The following is a 23860-nucleotide window of genomic DNA, read 5'->3' as shown; positions in this document are numbered from 1 at the left end:
AATCTCAATTATCTGCATACGTTCCAAAATCTCGATCACCTATCCTCCAACAGAATTCCGCGAATATTCCAGCTGAAATAAAGCAGAATTACCCATTCTGCGTCGATACGACGAACCATAATCAAAACGATCCTATTATCCTAAATATACTTCCCCTAAGTGTCTCGACCAAATAAAGTAAGCATTATTGTTAAGTGTATCTACATAATTCCGAAATTATTACTATCTAAATTTATGTTCCTGAAGCAATTTCTTAAATGTCAATTTAATAATGATGTCAATTTCTTAATAATAATTAATTTAATAATGATGTCAATTTCTTAATAATAATTAATTTAATAATGATGTCAATTTCTTAAAACACTCTACATATACTGTAGATTACAAAGTGTAGAAATGACGAAGAGAAAATTGGAAGAAGGACAGAAAGGATAGAAAAATCTTTGGCAGAGACAAAGGTCAAGCGACTATCTATAGTACAAAATATTTACAGGAATGACTATAATAGCTGGAGTCTACAGTAGATAGTAACGAGATAAGCTGACATCTAACATGCAGCAACATTTCTGATTGCTTAACAACGTCGACGAAAACACAGTGGTGGTTCCGCAAGGTAGTGCGCTCATCTGCATAAAGGCCGACTGCACGGGATGACGAGGCCGAATGAGAGCTGGCGTGTAATAATGTCGTCAGTTTCGCGAAGGTTTATTGCACCGTCGTGTAGCCGCTTGCAGGAGAGACTTAATATCGTCGGCTGTAAGCCGGTCCGTAATATCGAGCCGACTCGTTTTCTACCGCGTTTCGTTTCCGCGGCAATTCCGCTGACACAACGAGAATCGCGTGCACGCCGCGTGCATGCCTGCCCGGAGATATTTGTCCGCTTCGGACGCACAGCCGAGGAATTCGTGTCGCGGACAATCGGGACCTGATCGATACACGAACGCGAACCAACCACCAACGAACGCCTTGTTGTTACCCGAACGAGAGTCAATACGACGGGGAAATTGGAAGCTGTCGATGCGCGGTTCGTTCGTTTTTCAACGATAGAGAGACTATTTTCGATCGTTTTGGGATACTTATCAATGGGAATTTTGGATGATTATTTAGTGCAAGTGATTGAGATTTGTAGATGGACTAGGTGTCTGGCATTAGGATGTCAAAGAAAAATGGAAAGTTTGAGGTTGATGTGAGTAAACATCATTGTATGTTTTGAGAGTGTCTGCTGAAAGTGATTTTGCTGAAATGTGTAAAAGAGATTGTCAAATAGAAATACACGAATATTAGAATCATACCTAGTTCGTGGAAGATACGTGCCTGGCGATATAAAGACAGATCTTATTACGTGAAAATGATTCGTTAGCACAGTGGAAAATGAAAATCGTATCCGCAACCTCGTTAGAAAAGTAGTATACACTAACCGAACATAATATAAATGTAAAATGAAATTTTATCGATCAGAGCGTTTATACGTACAAATATTTGCAATTGACGTTTCGAGAAGACTGGCACATGCACCTGCAAGTTTTTATAAATAAGCCATATGAAATCCAATTTCTCGTCAAATATACCACTTTAACGATCCTTCATTACCCAACAAACTTTTCATTTCTAGCTACTTCATCGAAGCTCATGAAACTTTCCAGTAGCCTGTAAATTGGAAAAAAAGTGAAATGGAAAGCTGCTTTGAAAAATCGAACAGCCACTACCAGTTCTATGGATCGATCCCGGAAATCAGCGAACCTCGACCAATCGGCATAAAGAACCCATCCCGTGGTTCGATCGCAGAAAGCTTTGATACGCTTCGTTCGTCGATTGGTCGGAAAGTACGCTTCACACGAGTTTCTGGGTATTCGCAACTTTTAAAATAGCAAAGTGTACTGTATGATTAGTAAAAGTATGTGATTAGAAAGAACGGTGAGTATAACACGAGACTACGCGACTACGAGACTATGTTACTACAAACGTCGTTTAGCATTTATTTTATCATGGACGAATTCTACCGAGGTGTGAAGGATCTCGAACCAGCATCCTCATTTTCCTTCTACAAGGAACAAGAAAATTGTGATGCAAGAAAATTCTATTCCTGATAGATCGAGGCTGACCAGTAAAGAACTGTTTCATTTCTTAAATATCCACAACGACCACCTCAGAATATTGAAGCGACATACTCGACACTAAAATTGGCAGAAATTAAAGGTAATAGTAATAATTGGTTGCATAGGTCTCGTGATTTCGCGAATGAACGTTGCGTCGATTGCTATCGAGGTGCAGGAAGAAATTCCGAATTTTTCGTTAATCCTAGAAAGAATAATTTGTTTAGCTATAAACGAAATTAAAACGAATTATGGTAAAAATACTTATAAAAAGTCTAACGCTTAAAAATATCAAGGAAATCGTATCCGCGCCGTACATTCGGCTTGGAATTAACTATTGCTAACACTTTCACGGGATTTTGTTCGATCTATTAAAAGCAACGGATGACATTCCCTAGTTGAATCCTCGTAACTTCCTCCGCCCCTGAATACTTCGCGATTCCCGGGGCTTTGTGTATTTTGACGGGGGTGTTAACTGACCCCGTGGCTCACGGAGGCAGCGCGAAGGAGGGGTCGTGCTCAAGAGCAGAAGAGGGTGGCATTAGGTCGAGGTCACCAGGACGCCGAAGCGATCGATGCAGCCCGCCAGGCAGCACCACCCACGCTTCAACCCTCTCCGCTTTCTCCCTCCGCCGAGAAATCTCCACTCTTCTCTCCGGTGGAAGCCGAATACACCGATCTCCGACTCTCGATTCTCTCTCTCTCTCTCTCTCTCTCTCTCTCCTCGTCCTACACCAGACTAGTTCATTATGTTTCTATTTACGTCTGGTTGCATTTAGGCAGAGACGTCCGGGAAAAGACTCGCGCGCGGGTTCAACACGTGGATGCTCCATATCCGAGCTTCGATCAGCTGTTTTCCCGGGGCGTCAACGCTTCCAGATTTTGCTACGCTTCGAGAGAAACGAATGCAAGCTTCGACATGGAATAATTTTTAAAGGAACGCGGAGCGTTAGGAATTCTTTGTGATTCCCTCGCAGATGTTGACGCATCCACTGCGTCGATTCAAATATCGGGAAGCCTTTTGTATTTTAATTTTTGTATGCTTGGGCGAAATAACTTGGAGATTCAAACAAAGTACGAAGCAGCGTACTGGAACGAAGGTTGTTACTTCAAATGAAGATGTTTTTAATGAAAGAAAAATGCACTTTGGGGTAGGTATTTGTATTTTAGTAGCAGTGAATGTGGAAATGAGGAAATATAATGGATATTATTAAATAAATTATCGTGGCAGTATTTCAATGGTAGTTCTGAAAGCAATAAAGACTACTGAAATATGTACAAAGATGCATGTATCAGTGACTTTCTATTTTATGATATCAGTTTACGTATCTACATGGAAAATAACTTGAATATGAAATCTTATTTCGATAATACGAAATCTGAACCTTCGAAGATCGAAATTGTTATATACATAGGTACAGAGTCAAAGTATGTCACTCTATGTTGAATATCATATTGCATGACGATAACGTAGATATCGCTATATTTGCTATTTATGTGTAGTACATCGAATCAATACTGTTCATATTTGAAGATATTCCGAGAACAGAATCCGAATCGTTTTAAGACTTTGCTTCAAATAAATTCCTACGAATGGAACAAGGTCATCCAAATAGAGTAGCAACTCATACTAAATTAAACTCCCTTCTTAAACTAATTTAAATTATCCTAAAATACTTCTAATTTCATATAGATGTATCAAACTTTCAAAAATCTATTTAAATCAAAATGAATAACTACTAGCTTCAAAAATTCTTTTCTACTTCAACTTAGTCGCGTTTACGAACTGTCGATCGAGTAGTTCGCAGGAGGGTGCACATGATTTGCTTAAGCTTAAGGTGCGCTTTCAGAGCTGGCAAATAACTTTACATAAAATCGACGAGCAGAAGAAGCGATTCAGCCACTCCTTGCGTTTGTAATTTCAAAGCGCGCGTAAAACCGCAATTTACGACGAAGAGAAACATTTCGACCTCGAGCTTCGTAACGTCTCGACGGTTTTCCATCGAATTTACGCGAAACCGCGAAACGAATCCATCACGACCGATTACCGATCGGAAGGACTCGTTTCGAGTCGAATTTTACTCGAAACAGACGAAGGTCGCGTCCCGTCGTCTTGTCTGCCGCGTGTTGTTTGGTTTCCAAGGCCTCTTCTCCCGATACTCGCGACGATCTCCCTCTTTTCTCGTTCTCTATTATCTTGTAAACGTCGTGATCGTTTCGAATCAGCCGTTTATCCCTTGAGATTTGTTAACGACCTAACTCCGCGAAGATCACGTTCACGTTCTGCAATGACGCCGGTTCTCCGAGTGACTTCTGCGTGACCTAATGCGACTCATACCATGCGAACAAGCTTTACGCGTTATGACGTGAGTACGCTTGGAAATGTTGAACGAATGATTTATAAATTTTAAATGGGAAATTGTTTCGACTTTTTTGAAACTAGAGGAATCTCTTTGATTGTTTAAGAGTATATTTTTAGCCGTTTCTACGCAATCGACACATGTGCACGACTGTTTTTAATTATTATATTTCGCCGACTTGAGAAGTCGAGGAGCATCGCTCGAACAATATATGATAATTGAGAAATTGAAATGATAAGTGATTTGTGTAAGATAAAAGAATGAAAAATTATTTTCTTAGCGAAGGAAAATGTAAATTTCACGTGGAGTATGGCAAAAGAGGTTATGCTAGTTTACTTCTAGTTCTAGTTAACTTCTAGAATCATAAGATAAAGATATGATTATAAATGATTGAAAAATATGAAAGTATAATTTCCAAATAAATAAATTGATTACTCCGATACATTCAGTTCCTATATCTGCAGAGATGGCAAACGCTGAAAGTTAACGTTACGTTTTTTATGTTGTTTCTATTGTTTTTACTTCTGACGCTAACTAAAAATAAATATAAAACTTACAGAACGAATCGCGAGTTTTTGTGATAGTCGTTAGGTCAGTAATTTCACAATCAGAGAATTTAAAATTCTAATGGAAAGATTATGAAAGATTAGAGACTTTTGACATTTCTAGGAGGAATCTAGAAGTTCTGCATCCAGTGAAGACGATTCTTGCTTCTTCTCGGAACTCGATCTGTTAAATCCGAGGTACCATCCAAGATATACAAGGAAAATCTTAATAAATATAAACAATACGTTTATATAAGTAATTTTTTACAGACGTTCTTGTCAAAAGTCGCGGTATCTGCATCATAATATAATAGGAACTAAGAATCATTCAGCAAACCATTTCGAAGCATCCAGAAGGAATTCTAATCACTGTTGCTGTTTTGCAAGTTACGATCACGTCGAAACAAAATTACGTAAGTGATGTAAGTGGAAATGGGATGCCATGTATACAGTTTTTCGGACATTAACTTATACGTTAGTCTATTCTGAATATGTTTCAGTATACGATAAAGTAGTTAAGAGTACCAAGAACAATCGTGCATCGAGTTTTCAATATTTTCCGGATTGTAGCCATCGAAGGAAGCATGAGGTAATTTATTTCTAACGAAGTAGATCCTGAAATATCGAGGAATTAGCCAATCCGTAGAAAACGACACAGGTTGTTAAAAATAACAAGCAGTGCGACAGAATTGTAACCATATTCACAAGCTTCCATTTACGTCACTCGACATCATGTATCGGGTTTTACCAGTAAAAATATCTAGAATGCGAAAGTGCTCCGAGGTACATTTCGGGCTTTGAACTTTAAAACCGTTTTTTGTAACGTATTGCTGGCTCTGTCGTCGTTGAAACTCAGTTTTCGGAAGAATTTTAGGCCACGAATAGAAAAATACCATCGGAGTGTACAATAAAAATTACTTGGAAAAAAAGAAATAATTAGTGGAACATATATCCATATAATATAATATATATTGCAGTTCGTAGTTCCAATTATAGAAGATATAAAACTCAAGATATTTTTATAACAATTTAATAAGAACAATCACACAGAGAGATATTACATTAAAGACGAAAAGTTCCATTCTTTCATTTACTTTCATCCCTATATTCTCACGACCCAGGTAACCTTTGCCACGAAGAGGTCTTCCAGCGGCAGCAAGGATCTTAGCGCCAAATCTCCTACGAAACTTGGGTAATTATCCAAAAAGTTTGGCGAGTCACGTGCACGTACTTAAATCACGTATACTTATAACACGTATCGTTATAACAACGCCTAATGTATTCCCTTGACAACAGGAGGGGAAAAAGTACGCCGCGAATAATTCGTGCGATCCGTCAACGAAGTAGAAAATGTAAGTTGTTAAATGTAGAAATTTTCAGTCTATCTGTACAATTATTGCGCATTGTTTAATTCATTTAATTCGCGCGTTCGAGTTTTGGGGTGACTACGGAATGATCGTTGGAAATCCCACTAAAAAGATATCAAACGTACATGGATTGTTATTAGGCATTAGTTTCAATTAATTTTGTTTTATCAAATTTTGGAAATTGATACAATTCACGATAAAAGTTTTTCATTACATAAACGCGCATTCACATATCTGCCAATTAACGAATTGTACAATAAGAACACAATGATAGAATATAATTAATAATGAGATTATATTTAATAGAAATGTTTGTGTAATCAAACGTTTGAAATTTCAAATTTCGTAGGAAAATGTATAAAATAACGAAGCTTGAATATTCCGAGCATTTTCAGAACTGGTTTTCTCGATTTTTATAGCACTTCCATGATTCTGGTCATCCCCAAGGCCCGAAAACCCTGAAACTCGCGTTTCTCGATCCGCTGCCCCCCGATTCCATGTACTTGTTCCTCTTTGCGTTATTCCTCTTCGCCTACGTGTTTCTCGGGAAGGAACGTGATAATACACCGGTGAACAGAAAGGGGACAGCGGCTCGAACAGCGGCCACGCACCCGGAACTCGCGCGGCCAGCATCCTCGCGAAGAGCATCGTTTTAATTCCTGGGCGGTTCGTAGTCGAGCCGAACGAGGATCGATCGGAATCACCGCGACCCGGAAACAGCAAGAGCAGCGTCGTTGTCCTGTATCACGAGAAATCAGTCGCGCCAGCCGCAACAACCCCCAAACCACCCCTCAGAGCAGTTCAGTCGGAACGAACGGTTACGCGCGAACTGAGTCCATCGGTTGTCCACACTGTTCGATCCCCGCGTCACCAGAGGTAATTATGAAGATAATGATCGTGGATATTGCGGCTCTGATATCGAGATGTTAGGGTTTTCGATAGTTCGCGATCCGTTTAGGGAATAATTTACTATCAGGTGATATAGGTTATTGATTTTTCATGTATGATTTGATGATATATAAGTTTACTTACCAATACTGGTCAGTTGTATTTTATAAATTACAGCTTCTCAGATTTTACGAATGCTTTTATGCTTCGACTAGCTGAACGTTCAAAACAGTGAAACACGTTATTATTATCGTTAGTTAAATATGATTAAACACACGAATAGAGCTCTAAATATCAAATAATTTCCCCTAGGAAATAAAATTCTCTTAGACTTGCTTCGAAATCTTCTTAGGAATTTATGAACCTCCTAAGTTAATTAAATTTCCGACAATTCCAAGACGTCCACGCGAGCTTAAGTCGAAAGAGGATCAAAGTTCCTCTTCCTGGTATCAAAACAAAATGATCGAATTTTCGAAGAAATCCGAGAAATTTCTCTCTTTTCCCTTCGGACAGGTCGAATCTGGTTGGAAGTCCAGAGCACCGACCTCCCATATATCTAACTGACCGAAGAAAAGCTACTTTGAGACGTCGACGTTTATCGAAGCGACGAAGACCACTCAACGTGCACATTTATCAGGACAGCCGCGTAGTACAGGCTCGTTCCTTGTCGGAGGATCATCGTGTCGGACCTAAAGAGGTGCAGCTAGCGGAACAGAGATCCGATCTGGTTAAATACACGGTCAAGTCTGCGAAAAATTTGATTAGATCCGAAGGGGACTCCTCCACTCGACAGGACGACGATTCGGATGACCCCGATCAAGATAGAAGAACGAACAAACAGTGGAAACACGATAGAATCTTCGGGGAACGATGTTGTCCCTCTGATAATTCCGTTTCTAAACTAATGGCTCGTTCCAGGTAACGAAATTATATTGTACTTTGCGATGAGATTTAGTATTTATATGAGTAATATCGACAAAAAGTTATTACATACTTTGATATGATGTTAAGGAAAGGTTATTTGAATAGAATATGATTTTTAATTTTGCAATGTTACGTTCTTTAACTCGTATATTTTTCTGAAACATTGGTTACTATTGTTTCGTGTCGATGTTTTATTCGTAAATTCTTTGATAAAATGACGAGTGAAATGACGGAAATAAAAATAAATATTTGTTAATATAAAGTACAAGTTCTGCTCTACTATTGTATACGGATAATAGTCAACATTCGAAAGCTACCTATAATATGATTAGAGTTGTGAACAGAAATTGATCGTAATATACAGTAAACCTTGATAATAATGTGAAGTGTCTGTAAATCAACGTTTATAATCAAACTTAACATTTCATAGCCCTTGCTATTAGTCTGAACTAATTACTACCTACCACGTTTAACGATCCATAATTACAGCATTTAGTAGCTCTTAACCATTACCTTTAGAGATCATCAATTGTATTCAACGTTAATGGTGTATACATTCGACCAACGTTATGAATTATAGAACGTTGATCATAAAAATATACAAAATAGTATCTTGATTTATGAAACTACCCTCATGAAAGATAAAGACATACATAGAAACACTATAGTATAACGTCACATAGCATCAAACAACATTAGACCTTATCTACTTCAAACAGTGCGAAGGAGCAACAAAATTATTCGCACCATGAAAATTAGTTAAGGAACATCAAATCTTATTTGTCTCAAACAATTGAAACGCGGAACAAAATTATTGATTTCAAGTTAATATAAATTACATCATCCAAATTAATCAAATAATAAAATGGCGATTAAAAAATAAATCAATTTGCATGAAAGAAGATATATGAAAGACTAAACGACAAAGAAGAGGAGCTAAAAAAATAAAAGTACATAAAATAAGATTTAAAAAAAATCAAAAGATGCGTTTCACAGTCCAGGAAAAGACGGCGATTGCAAACAACGCAAAAACGAAGCAGTCGGCCCAAACTTCAACTATCTAATGCAGCAAATGCATACAAGGCCAAGGGAACGAGGTGACGATCATCGTGTATTTATTGGCGTAAACGGCGGCGACAACTCGAAACGAGTATTTCCATTCCAGGCAACCCCGAGCGGTAATCTGAAGATCGTTCCTAATCAGGTAAATGTCCCAATCGGTCCTTGGGTCGATAGATACTCGTCGAACCTTAGGAATGTTGGCCTCAAGGCAGACGCGTAGTCATTCTAGGTGGTGTTCGAATCGAAGAAGGTCAGTGTGTTGGTTGCTGATCCCAGACATACAAAGGTTAACGTCAAGGCCGAATTGAATACAACCCAAAAAGAGCTTGGTGAACGTATATCTGAGTCTTCCACGCAACCGGGGTCCATCGATCTTCCACTAGGTGTAGTATCGTCATCGACGATCAATCAGTTGCAAGTAGGTTTAGTATTATAACTTTCGTTCGATACAAACTGGTATCAGTTGTGGCGTGGTTATACAGAGTGCAAGCGGCAAAACAAGTGATGCGGCCAATCCCAATACTCTAAATGCCAATTTAGCCGCTTACCGCTTACCGCTTCTCTGTATAATTACGGTCTTAATCGATCGTTTTCACGTACACGAGCGGGTGGATGAGGTTAAATTTGGATTAGGTTTCTTTCGACAAGAGATCAAATACTCTAGAAGCCGGTAAAAGCTATTACCAAAAAAGGTTTACAGTTTCAAGGCATGACTCGCGAAGTTATAGATACAAAAGTATTTAATTTTACTCAAATTCTTTTAACTTTCAACCGAAATCTCTGAACAACGCCATTGGCATACTTCCACCAAAATTAAATTGTAATACAAAAGAAGCTTAACAATATCCTTATCACTGCCAACTACCATCCATCATAGCTACTTAAAAGTAATGTATCGTTTCTAAACAGAGTCACAAAAAGTTTCCGGTTGTCGAGGACAATTATAAACCAGCAATGCATCCGTTCAAAGCTAAATTCGGCCAAGTGGAGGCGATGGAACACAAACAACAACAGTCAACGTCGTCTGCGTCTCACGAAATACCAGTGTTGCAAGATGTGCCACTGTCCACGTGAGTTTTATTGGTCGATCAAGCCAAAACTATGCTAGCCACGAAGGTAGTAAAAGGAGAATCAGGTCGACGTAACATTACAAGGGAAAACGATACAAAGTTTATTTATTATCGCGAACCGAGACTTTTCCATAAAATTACGTCGTCCCGTATTTTTCTTTCAATCGTAAGGAAAACCAACTCGCCCAATGCGAGGTATATACTCGATGTTTCTCAATAAACTGTTTGATCGTCGTGTAATTTCGAGCAGACTCGGATTTACGAGTGAACAACCAATCGATTGGGATAACATAATTCTCCCGGAGAAGACTGACCTGTATCAGGAGCTAGCCAGGCGTATCACAAATTACAAGTAAGCTTATAGTTGTACCCGATCGATGTAACGAAGTCGAGCATCAACATACGACATGATTACGGGCTAAATTTCATTCGATCGATCTTTCGAGGAACGCTGACTGTATCGTGCGAATCGATCAGGACGAGTTCCATTGCCATCTGCTGGTGCTACAGAGCTACAGTACCTTTTTCGACGAGAAGAATTGCAAGGAGATCGATCTGACCGAGGTAAGTTATTGGACTTTTTATCCTGTAAGTAACGTCACCTCATCTTCCAGCTCTGCTGGGAATCACTGATAACTGCGCATTGGCCGTGTGAAGGTAACTAAGCCACGTGTTTTTTACTTGAAAAGTTCAATTTACTAAAAAGCTGGTACTTCTGCTATACAGAAGATGCTGTAAGAAACTTAAAGACGATTCAATTTTTATATCAGTTCTTTAACTCATTATTAATTGATCCGTCCAAGAGTCATATTGATCAACTCTAGAAATATGGAAGCATAGAAATGTGACGATATTAAAAACTTAATTTTTTGGAATTTACTTGATAATCTATTATTACCTATGCTATCTTTTTAGAATAAGCAAACTCGAGCTATTTTTAATCGTCTAATCGCATAATAAAATTAATACATTTGCAAAATGTAAAGTCGATCAGTTTGGCTTGCGAGAACCACAACACAGCGAACCCCAATCCTTTTACTTCCATTTTCAATTCTGCTCGCCAACCAACGATCCTGTGAGCGACAGAACGATCCGCGCGATTTTTCTTTCCGTGTGCTGTCATTTATTCAGAAAATGGAAGGCACGCGAACGAAAATTCCCCGTAGCTTTCACGAACACTCGACCGTCATCGATCTTCATCCTTTAACGAGGCGCGTTAAACGAGTCGTAACCACGGATCGCGAGACGTTCCTTCGTCCACTGATACCCTTAACGCTGTCGTATCGTTCCACCGTGCAATACGATAGCGTTAAGGGTATCCCATCGGGAATTTATTACCCGACAGAGGTGGAAAACGACGCACGTCCCTTGAGTTTACCCCCGGAAAAAACGACACATTATACATGCTTGCACCGAGCAAGATATATTACGGACTTATCGGTACACAGAACAGTCTAGCGAATTCGGAATAAAGTCCTTTTGTTCGCGCGATCCGATTTTCCGCTTCCCCTTCCATCTCTGGATGTGTATCTGTGGTCCATGTTCGATCCTGCGCCAATCGTCGTTCATCTTCGCCTCTTTGCCTTTGTCCACGTTTTCCAACTCGAACGTCCTCTTATTTCGTTTCTTCTTTAATGACTTTTCCACGATAAACTAGCCGTTTACTGTTCTGTTTGCTTCCACTCGAAATTCGTTGATTTTTCCAGATATACTACATCTCGGAGAAAAGATTTCTTATGCCAAACTTTTAGTATAAGGAAGAAATTTTTGAGTTTGATTTTATATCTCGATATTTCTAGTATTGAAGAATTTTAGAAAAATTTTGAATCTTTTCAGTATTTAACTTTCTGCTGGTGTAATGCAAGCCAAATTATTGGTAGACATGTCTTTTTCCATATGGTTTTTATTCTTTTCGTCAGAATACATAGTTACGTGATAAAATTGAAAAATTGGTAAAAGATGAAGTTGGACAGTTTGGTTTCTGAGAGGATCGATTTAATCCTTGATTCCAATCATCTACAACTTTTCGTTATATCACATAAATACCAGAAATCTGTCCTCGATTAACCTGGCCTATATTCTCAAAAACCGACGAAACGTCATAAGTCGACGGGATTCAAGCAAGTTGCATTATTCTGCCTTTCGAGAAACCGACCACTAGATATTCATAAATTACTACTTTCGCAATTGTTCGTCGACGATAATGACAACCGAATGAATATACGAGGGTATGAATCATTGGTGGTGGAAGCGGCGAGATTCAATAAATTTCCCACTGTCGAGACTTCGAGATCGCCAAGTAGACAACCAGCGAGAACACAAGGGGTTGCTAGCGACCCCAATCTCTCGTGTCCTGGTCCCTCGTTTTTAGTTCTCCACCGGTGACTCGGTGGGCTTGAAGCCAACCGACCTTGAACTCTTTTTTTGTCTTCCCTAGCTACGGCTATATTTGACTCTCTTTTAACTTAAGGATGAATAGCAACGCTCGAGTAACAGCACCACCACCTGCCACCCTTTAATGATTACTGCGAGAGCCTCCGCCATTTCTATCGTCGCGACAGCTTTTTCCTTCGCCACGTGTCAAGGAGACGTGTAATTAAAAATAGAAGGACACACGTGCTTTGTAACAAAATAACCAAGCTTTCCTCTCTGCTGAAAGATCGTTATTCCTGGTGTTTCTTACATAGATTGGCCTCTTGCTCTTTCGCATTCGAATAAAGAAGTTTACAGAAAGGACGATGGAATAACGTATCAGCTAAATTTCGATCTTTATACAAAAGTTATACTTTTATATAGAAAGGATGATAGAATTACTTTAGAATTATATATGTATTCCGCACGTTTTTAGTTTTTATACCTTTATGTAGAAGTCTAAATAAAAAATAACAAAATTATTTGAAAAGTATAATATTAAGTGTATTTTTATTCTTTACGGAATATCTAACTTTTTTAATTAACGTGTATGTTTTACAGATCTCTGTTCTCTATAGGACGTTTAGTTTTTTCAAGTTGATATATTTAATCTATAAATATAAGAATTAATAAGTATAGAATGATAATGATTTGAAGAAATTTTGTTACATCTAACAGAGTGACGTATCTTCGAAGGCGTTTTCGCTCATTTACGACTGGATGATCAGTCCACAAAACGAGAGCTACAGGCTTTTGCAAAGGGACAACATCCTGGAAGTTTTTACCGCAGCTCAATATCTCGGAATTAAAGGTCAGACTGGTAAAAAAATTATCTATCGCTTCCATAAATTTCTAAATTATCATAGCTCTTCGATACAAGCCACAGAAATACAGTGATAATTAAAATTTTACGTGAAATATATATGTACGTGTGTATAGATTATCAAATTTTGATATAACATTCTGATTTCAGTATTCATTAATGTACGTTTTAGAAATAATTACAAAATGTACTAAATAAGAATACCGATAAGAGTATAGCACTATAGCGATGAAAGATTTCGTTATCGCATAAATCGTACAAATGTTCTTTCATCTTCATCAACGTGGAAGATTCGTGAACAACGATCCTGTTTACATCGGTGCTTCCAGCATCCTTCCCCATCTTCATCAATCTTTTAAAACGCGACTGCACGCATAATATATAGCTGATGCTTTCTAGCACAGTTTAAAACTTCGAACTCGCTAGCGGAAAAGAATGAAAAGTTTCCAGTGCCACGATAGGCATTCGGAAAAGTCTCGACGGTGCCGACCTCGAGTTTCGTTGAATACGTCACTGTCCAACTTGAAACTTCAATAAACCATATGAGATCTCGAAGAAAATGGTGGTGCATCGTGTCTTCGCGCAAAACACGAGGAAATTCAAGTTTCCTCTCTAGGAACTACGTTGCTAAAATCTATATTTTTCACGTTCTGGGGATGTATTCTTGATAGAAAAGATATAACGAGGTCGGAAAGTTAATTAAAAAATGCACGAATTTTGATCACCGAAACAGAAATTTGAAGAGACCTAATGGGATATCTCTTATCGACACTCTGACATAAGATGTCGGTTTAGAACTATATATATACCTGTCTTTTTGCAAGAACAGGTTCATTTTTACTATTATAGTAAATTAGAGTGAAGTATAGTTAACGGAGCTATTAGTATAGCTACAGTAGGTGGCGATAAATGGTTAATAAAGATAATAAAAACAACTAAATGAATCAGTATATTCATTTAATGCTTTAATTTATGATTTTATTATACCTTTTCCATTTAGAGTACAATGAACGACGAACCATGAAAAAGAGAAACATCATAGTGCAATCTTTTTAATTCTCGTGCCTTTCTCGATTCTTAACAGAACTGGAAGAACAATGCTGGGCTTTCATAGACAATGACGAATTATTCGCCGAAGACACCGCGTTTTTATTATATCTGGAAGCGAAAAGAGTCGGAAATACCGCAGTCATGGAACTGATGGTGCCGAGAATTATGAAATTCTTTTTGATGCTGGTCAGCACTAAAGATTTCCTCGAATTATCCGTAGATGAACTGTGCCTTTTATTGAAGTCTAACTATATTTGCGTCAATAGGTAATCGATTACTGGTGTGTACAGATAAAATAATATATTTTTCCTTACTTCTGAATTTTTAAACTCTAGTGAAATGGAAGTTCTTATGTCTGCTGTACGATGGCTGATGCATGATTGGGCGAACAGAAAGCAGTACATGTTGGAAGTTTTGAACTGCGTTCGATTTGGGTTGATCGCTCCATGGCAATTGGTAGATGTGAAAAGAAATCCAGAAAACCCAGAATTTATGGAACTAATGTCTTCTCCTGAGGTACAGAAAATGGTCGATGATGGTCTAGCGTAAGATTCAAATTTCTTCTCATTTATAGATGAAGACAAAAAAGAGCCCTTTTGTATTAATTTAAGCCTTTTCAGTTTCGTTATTATAAAATATTGGTACGGTAACCAGACGGAAGATTACTATCACTGGATCGATCTATTAGGGCTTACGGAGCCAACCAATCGAAATTGGGCTGGAGAGGACAAGGTACTTAAACCCTACGGAGATTGCGATACAGTAACTTTCATCCATGCTATAGTAGCGAATTTTTCCTAAGAGCATCAATTTAAGTGTTTTCGTTCAACGCACAAAGAAATTCAAAGTTATATTTCTCCTTTCAAGAACTACGTAACGTATCGAGAATTTTTGCTTTACCTCGAAGAATATCAGAAAACAAAAATTTCGGAGTTGAAAATGCGAAAGAGTCGTGGAAAACCCAAGATAATCGATTCACCTCACAACGATTACACATTTGCTGCTCCTAAGGCACCGAACAACTATGTTCAAAGCTCAGGTATATTAAATGTCACATTAAAATAAAAAATATATGAAACGAACTTTTTAACCTGGAGTTTAACAAAACTGAATCCTTCAGGAGACACCGGTGCTATTCACAATGGGCCAGCAATGCATTCAAGGCACACGAAACCACTACCTTCAAATTATTTACCATTGGAGATACCAGAGGGCATGATGATGCCTCCAAAATTTATGAACGAATACTTAAGCAACTTGGAAAGAAGCAAAGGGGTGAGTAACCCTGGGGCGAATCGAAGATCGACGCAGAAACCTCAAGATGGATCGATTCACTAACAACCTCGTTGACCGAAATTGCAAAATCGTACCAATGATACTTTTAAATAATTTTAGACTTCATTTTATCAATCGAGAATCAAAGATTCTTCGTGTCATAACTTTGCATAGACAACAAGCATAATCACATTTTGATATTATATGTCAAATATTTAGTCAATATATCGTATATCGTATTTATTTATTGAACTTATATAAGAAAATATACGTTCATATGTGAATTTCATAAGAAATGCGTACAATATTTTCACAAATTCACGCGATCTCGAGGTGATTTAGTGAAACAGATATTGAAAGTAATAAAAGTTGTCGCGGTATAGCTGTGAACATAAAACGGTGAGTCGTTTTGCAATTGAGTATCGAAACAAGAATCTGAGGTCAGATTTGTGTCCGTTTCAAAAGTTGCTCTGCTTACTTTCCAGGGATTATTACGCGGTTATCGTCAAAAGAAATCTCGAGGTAAGCTTACGTGCTTGTAAGTGGAAATGATAAATTTCACTGAAGGAACAAAGTTGAATCACGGAGTAAGATAAAAATCAGGGAGCTGTAGTCAAAGGTCAGAGTTTATGTCGTTCGAAAATCCGTGCTTTAATTTCGAAACCCTCGCGTACAGGGTACCACAAACCATTATGCACCACGCTACGCTCATGGAAACAGCACTTACAGCGTATAAGCTCTTACCTTGAGATTACACAAACCCCGTACCAATTTAGTATTTGTTAATTGAGTCAAAACGGCCGCATTTGCATAAACGTTTGGGATCGTAGGTTAAACTGGAGCACGATGATGTGTACTTGCGCTGCTCTTGTTATAAATTTACAATTGTCAAACAACTATGTGAATCTCGCTTTTGTGATATTTGGAAAATTTTCAACTGTTAATGTAACATTCTCTTCTTTCTTTTTCAATTTTTGAGGTTGAAAAATTTCCAAGTCTCAAAGTATTTTTAGCACTCTATTTTGAAATTTATTGTTATGCTCGTTTCTTGATAGATAAATTTTGAAACAAAATTCGGAGTTTCCATTGAAAATGAAGTTGATCAGTTTAATTTCGAAGAGACTTTATGTATTATCCAATTATCGTCACTCAATCATTGTTACAGATAGAAAAATTGCAGGCACATGATTGTGACTGTTAAATAATTTGAGAACTAAGTATCACTGAATGACCGGCTTGTTAAACGAAACTATTACCACCACTGAATCACGAACAACTACAAAATGATCTATAAAATATTTATGGATCATAGATTACCTAGTTAGGACATCCCTGACCCACATCTGACTCACCGAACAGTGAACGCGTTGAGCTCATAACAATGAAAAATTAGCACAATCTTTGTCGTCAATTTAATACGTAACTAGCTAAGATATGCCAACAGTCTGTGCCACTAAGTTTTTAACAAATCACTTCATATTTATCACAATATGTTCATCAAATCAGTTTAACAACTTCCTCGTTGCTCCAGAAATAAACCAACGAATTCCAAAATAAACTTTATTTACAATTGGATACTAAAATTTGATTTATGATTCTACTAGGTTGTGTAATAAATTCTTTCGCATTTCGTTATAATACAATTAACATTATGGATATAATAAACATTATAACGAGTATTGTACTTTGTATGTCTTTTTTTATGATATATGCACTATCCAATTTCGCATGAATGCATAAAAATGTATAATCTATTAATGTGTACAAATACTAACAATCAATTTTTGCACTGAGAGCTCATAGTGTTATTTTTCTTTTCTCATTATTATATCTACATCTATATTACTATATTATACGTAACATATTCTTATAATGCGCTTCAAAATGTAAGAATGAATGAACCAAAAGATGAACTTATTGCACAATCTAACGTTAACCTAATATTTTACAAAAATTTATATTAAGTTTACTGATTTAGAAAGACGAGAAGAACGTCGCCTTCGATACAAGATTCACCGGTGGCGGAGAATCGCTGAAACTATCCTGTAGGTTGCCTACAGTAGAAAAATACACGCATGAACACTGTCAACGCGGCGTGAATTCACTGGTAAAGTCCTCGACGAGAGATCTCGTTCGTGAGAAGAAACTTTCTCGGTTCGACGAGACGTCCCCTCCCCCTTTTTTTCAGGACGCCGATAAATTGGATTACGAAAGCCGACAGGAGAGGAATGCGACGGATGTTTGCCAGTGCCAGCAGCAGCGCGAGTCGAATTTCATATTTTCCGTAAGGAAGCAGAAGATGAGATGTAAGATACCGAGGGAACCGGAAGAACGTACAGACTCCTGCAAATCCGAGGAGGAGGCCGCCACAACGATACAGGCCGTTTATAGAGGATACAAGGCTCGAAAGAGATTTGACGAAGTTAGTGGATACATTCGGAAACTTTTGGATTTTTGCTGTTGTGAAAATGTGATTGATTCTTTGATTTCGTCGATCTACTTGATTGGATGAAGGAAATAGTGGAATTACATCTTGCACGATTGAATTAATATTATTAGCAAATTGTACAATTCACAAATTTCAATATATTAGTGCCAATAGATTCTCTTACACAATTGGAACAAATCTGATAATGAAACAAATAAAATTTCACAAATTATAAATTATCCGATATTTAATGCATAAAAATTTCCAGTCTACTTATGAATTTCCAAACCTTAATGAATATATATATTAATAATAACGTATTTTAATGTTCGAAAGCACAACAATTTTTCTACTAAATCGTTAAAGAGATATAGTCTAAATAGTAAGATTATACATATTCAACGATCCGTGGCGTATTTCTTCGAGAGTCGACGAGACTATTTTACAAAGTACAAACACGAGTCGTTTTGTACACGTTGTTCCCTTAAACCGCAGATAAGGAAATCAACATCAGGGGAGAAGCAGAATATCAAAAAGATAGCGGAACTTTTGGCCATCCCGATGGACGAAACGCTTCGCGATCCTTCGATAGAGCCCATCAGAATATCAAGCAGTTCAGTAAACCAAATGAGAAATGAGAAGGACGAAACGCCACTTACATTGAAATGCTCACCTAGAAACAGGAACAGGGAACAATCGATCCTTCGAAATCAAAATCAACACTACGTTGAGAATCAAATAAATCAGGTAAAAAATAATGTTCCCCTTAAAATGTTTTTACAGAACGAAGAAATTTCATTTATTCGAAGAACTCGTGTTTCAAATTATAGTTCAACATATGTCCTCCCTGTTACACGACCGAAGAAAAACGAAAACAAAATATGACTCACCGAGAGACATTAAAGTCTATAAAGACCATAAAATCGCCGATGTTTTTCTCGAACTATGACGAAAAAACCAGTTCCCCATCGGATAACACAGATGCAGACGACCCTTCCTCTCCACGAATCGGTGCAAAATCGACGATGCTGAATCTCGCCGATGTTATAATCAATGAGAAAAACAGCGAGAAAGATTATTCGGAGAATGATAATATTCAACGAGTGAATCCTGCCACTAGAAACGTTCAAATTCGATCTACGAATTATAAACGACCTCTGTAAGTGCTTTTAAGTATCTGATAACTAGACTACGGATATTAGATGAATTTAAATATATATCATGGTATCAATAGAAAACGACTATAAAATTTGCAACTCCGTATTATTTGCAGTCCACAGAGGATAAGCAACAGTATAATAGCTTCGAACGAAGACCGTTACTTTCTCAACAACTCTCTGTTCTTTCCTGACAGAGAGTCGATTCTCGTGTTCGGCGGGGTCGATCCTCACGAGGAATATGGCTTGTCCGGGAACACCGGCAAGGACATATACAGGTTTAAACCTGACCAGAATATTTGGGAATTCGTGGGGGAAATTCCACGAGCGAGACATCATCATTCGGTTGCTTACTTAAGAGGCCGTATTTACGTAGTGGGTGAGTCGAATAGTGACGAAATACAATTGCAAATGCAGTTTATAACGTTACCAGCCAACGAATTGCATGTTTAAATAAAAAGGAAAAACTGAAAAAAGCAGGACAACACGGATTCTCAGGCCATTTGCAGCATTTAACGAAAGAATCCGCTACGGCATAATCTTCTTTACGACTTTGCTTTCGAAATCGCGAAAGAATATTCGTTGTGCCTTCCATTGTGCAATCCTCTTCGTGGGACGGATTTAAAGATACTAAAAAAAGCCAATGAAACATTTTTCACCAGGTGGAGCCGATCCCCTGGAAGACAAACTTCACAGGAAAAGCATTGCGGTTGGGAACGTTTGGAGTTACGATCCAACTACCAGGACTTGGTTCAATGAACCTGGCATGCTGACAGCTAGAAAGGACTTCGGATTGGTGGTCAGCCACGGGAAAATGTACGCGATAGGAGGGCAAGGCAGGAACGGGATGTGAGTTGTTATACAGATGGGGAGAACGTAATTACTTTGCTTCTTTTACGTTTTCTTTCATTTTCCCCGCTGTTTATTTCTACGCTACGCGACGCTAATTGCCACTAATTTAAGTCTTCTTAATTGTCATCAGCATCGCGGTTTAAACGAAACAATTCGATTTACGGTTACGTAATGACGAAATAGAGAAGCACAAGAGATTCGTTTCATATTCCATAATAAATAACATTAATGTTCGATAATATACAGAGTGTCACAGGGCTTAACAAGCCAAATTTTGTCAGTGTATTCTAAAAGTATAATCAAGTGAAAAATGTTGTATAAACTTTGGTCATTTGAAACTTTATTAAAAAGTTACAATAAAAAATAATATAGACATAAATTCCTCTATAAGAAAAGAGATTGAGATATATTTTTTTCGTTATAGAGCTTTGAAAACGGTAGAGGCTTTTGATCCATCGGACTCCACATGGAGGGAAGTGCAACCAATGCAGACCGCGAGGGTTGGACCTGCCAGCGTGAAATATCGAGATCTTATCTGGGTCGCTGGCGGAATGACAAAATCGAAAAAAGAGCTATTCTCGAAGGACGTTGAGTGCTATGACCCGATCAAAAATTTGTTAGCTCGATTCCGTCTCTTAGAGTTCCTTCATGCATTCCCTATTTCCCATTACCTGGATTAAACGTTCGATTTATCGCGTGTATACACGGTAAATGCAAGAGAGAGCTCTGTTATCGATGCGATCTTTCAGATGGCTGAAAGCGATACCTTTGAGGTCACCGAGGTGCTTTGCCTCCTTCTACGTGGTGTCCGACTGTCTTTACATGATCGGCGGGGCATCGACTATGGAAAACGTCACTCAGAGCGTCGATTGCATTGACGTGTGGGATGGGAACGATTGCGTTTGGAGGGAACACGCGAACATGTCGATCGCGAGACACGGACATTCTACTGGCTCGATAGGTTGGTTTTTATAGTATCAAAAGACGCGATATATCCTGAGAAACTTCTCCTCTCATAGTAATTATCTTATAGCATTTTTCTATGGTATCTGTCATTGTAAATGCAGTAATATATAATCATAAATAGTAAATTGAGCAATAAGTTTGTACTATTTTCTTATGATATCAAAGAATGTGATGTGTCCTGGGAAATTTCTCTTTTTCCTTCATATAATAATTATTTTATAACAGTTTTCCATAGTATCATACTATAGTGATATATGATTATATTACGGATACAGTAATGTATACTTATAAATATTAGGTCATTGAATAAATCCGTGCCGTATATTTCTTTCTATTATATCCATTTTTTCAAATACTACTAAACGATTGATTTATAATATTCAAGTAATATACAAAAACAATATTTACATATTACATATAAATAACACAAATATTGCTTATGATTGTTGTTTTCCTTTTATGAAACTTAGAAAATACGAGGTGCTTGAAAGGAGCATGCATCTCATTTATAATTTTTTAATATATAGAGGTCATAATACCTATTACTTATTTATTGTTCTTTTTAAATGTATTTTCATATTAAATTTGATCGTATAAAATTAGTCATCTTACTCGTTTGTTATTTTGTATTTACAAAAAGCAGAACGAATATATTGGATAACCTAATATATATAGTAACTACAAACCTAATAACTACCAACTATAATATAACTTAATAACTACTATTATATTAAGTACGGTATAATATATACGGAATTACATAAAATATTATAGTAGTTTCTTTAGCGTTTGTATTGAAAATTCTACTGTATCAAATTTCTATGTAATTACGTAACGAAATAACGTATTGTATTTTATAGACTCACTAAGTGAAGTCTTCTTCCCTTAGGTGATCAATTGCTGATAATTGGAGGAGTAACTACGGTGTTCATGAAGACCTTGAATAGCGTCGAATGTTATTGTTGCGATATAGGAAAATGGATGAAGGGCGTATCCGCGCTACCGCATCCGGTTTCCGGTCATGGAACCGTGTCTTTACCGCCAGCAAATCTTCTGATAAATCGCTAATAATTGTGACATAAAATACATCCAATTTCCTTATATGCTGCACTTGATAATCAACACATATTAAGTACTTATTCGATCATTAACGAATTTGTATTTAATTACTTTTTAATTATATATCGTACTTTTTACAAATATTGCCTTACAATTTACACGTGTTTATGTAATTCTATACTCTTACAATATATATCACAAAAAAAAACAATATTTTACAAATTACCTTCAGTCTAATTACATGGAAGCTTTAATAGAAGTAAGTAGCTTCCGGTAGAAGTAAGTAAAATCAAACTCGAGCGGATAAATATTTATTACAATAAAATATTTCTTATAGGGGTTAAAAGATATTCCTTTCAAATGACTTCTTTAGCTTCCAAATTGGTCACCAGATGGCAGTAGCATTCTTCCCATCCGGGAGCCGCCATCTGTCATGGGAGTCGAGTGTTATGAACCGCGAAGCGTGTGTGGAAGTTTCGAAAAAGGATTCGGATTCGAATGCGGCGAGGTAACTAGCCGTCGTGCGGATAAACGCGAGTTAACCTGAAAATGGCCGAATCGTGCGAGTCGGTGGTGTCAAGTGTAGTGACTAGTGTTGTGTCCCATGGGCAGACGAAAGTGGCTGAAACACCGAACCAGGAGGACGCTGAGATATCCGGTTCTCCCGGTATGTTAGCCCTGCTAAAATATCCCGTAGCAGTTTGAGAGCTATTTTATTCAAACGCGACTGTCGAGCGCGGCCATGCAACAAGTGGTACGGAGCGCTCTCGCATGCCGAACAGGAGCGTACAGGGATATTTATGGGCCCGTCTGGGCCTGTTCACTATCCCGGTATTTTCTAACTAACATGTCGTCGTCGATCACGTGACTCATCGTTCACCTATACGACTTAATTTTCGCGCGTACTAAGTGTCAAAAATGTCGGCGAATCACCGATGACATTTATCACAAACTGGTATTCGTAAAAGGTTTTGTTAAAAAATTTGACGCGTTACTTTTAAAATGACGATTTCTCGATGACGATTTATTGCAACATAGCATTTTTAATCTTATCAGTCCTTTCTCTCACCGATAATAAATTGATATATTTGTGCTTTTTTATTTGATTCATATCTGATAGTATTTTCTGTTTGATTAGTTTGCGAGCATTAGGTTTCAAACATTATATTTATGCATGAGTTTTATTGTAAATCGTTATGGCTGAGAGATTTAACATTACGTTACTGGCGGAAGGATTATTGCTAGACAGACAGATGGATAAGACACCGTGAAACAACTTTCTGAATCAGAGTAATTATTTGTATGATTGAAATTGATCGTAAACGCACAAATCTGGTTTGCCTCAAGCAGTACGCAAGTTTAAATTTAATCTATGTACACGTATAACTGGCAATGTGTGTAATTGATTTTGTTCACCGTTAGCGACGAGTTCGTTGAGACATTCCCATGAAAAAAACGCAACGAGTTCCTATACCGGTTTTATTTTATTTATTTTATCTTCGTTTGACTGGCTTCGAATTTTTAATTTT

General features: G+C 37.6%; 1 pseudogene; it reads left to right on the top strand.

The window, feature by feature from the left end:
- The first annotated feature begins 552 nt into the window (after nucleotides 1-552).
- Nucleotides 553-22846, top strand: LOC126916654 (uncharacterized; annotated as a pseudogene).
- Nucleotides 22847-23860: the final 1014 nt, after the last annotated feature.

This window comes from Bombus affinis, chromosome 5 (assembly GCF_024516045.1).
Source record: "Bombus affinis isolate iyBomAffi1 chromosome 5, iyBomAffi1.2, whole genome shotgun sequence".
NCBI classification, from domain to species: Eukaryota; Metazoa; Arthropoda; class Insecta; order Hymenoptera; family Apidae; genus Bombus; species Bombus affinis.
This window is presented reverse-complemented; position numbering and strand designations above follow the sequence as displayed.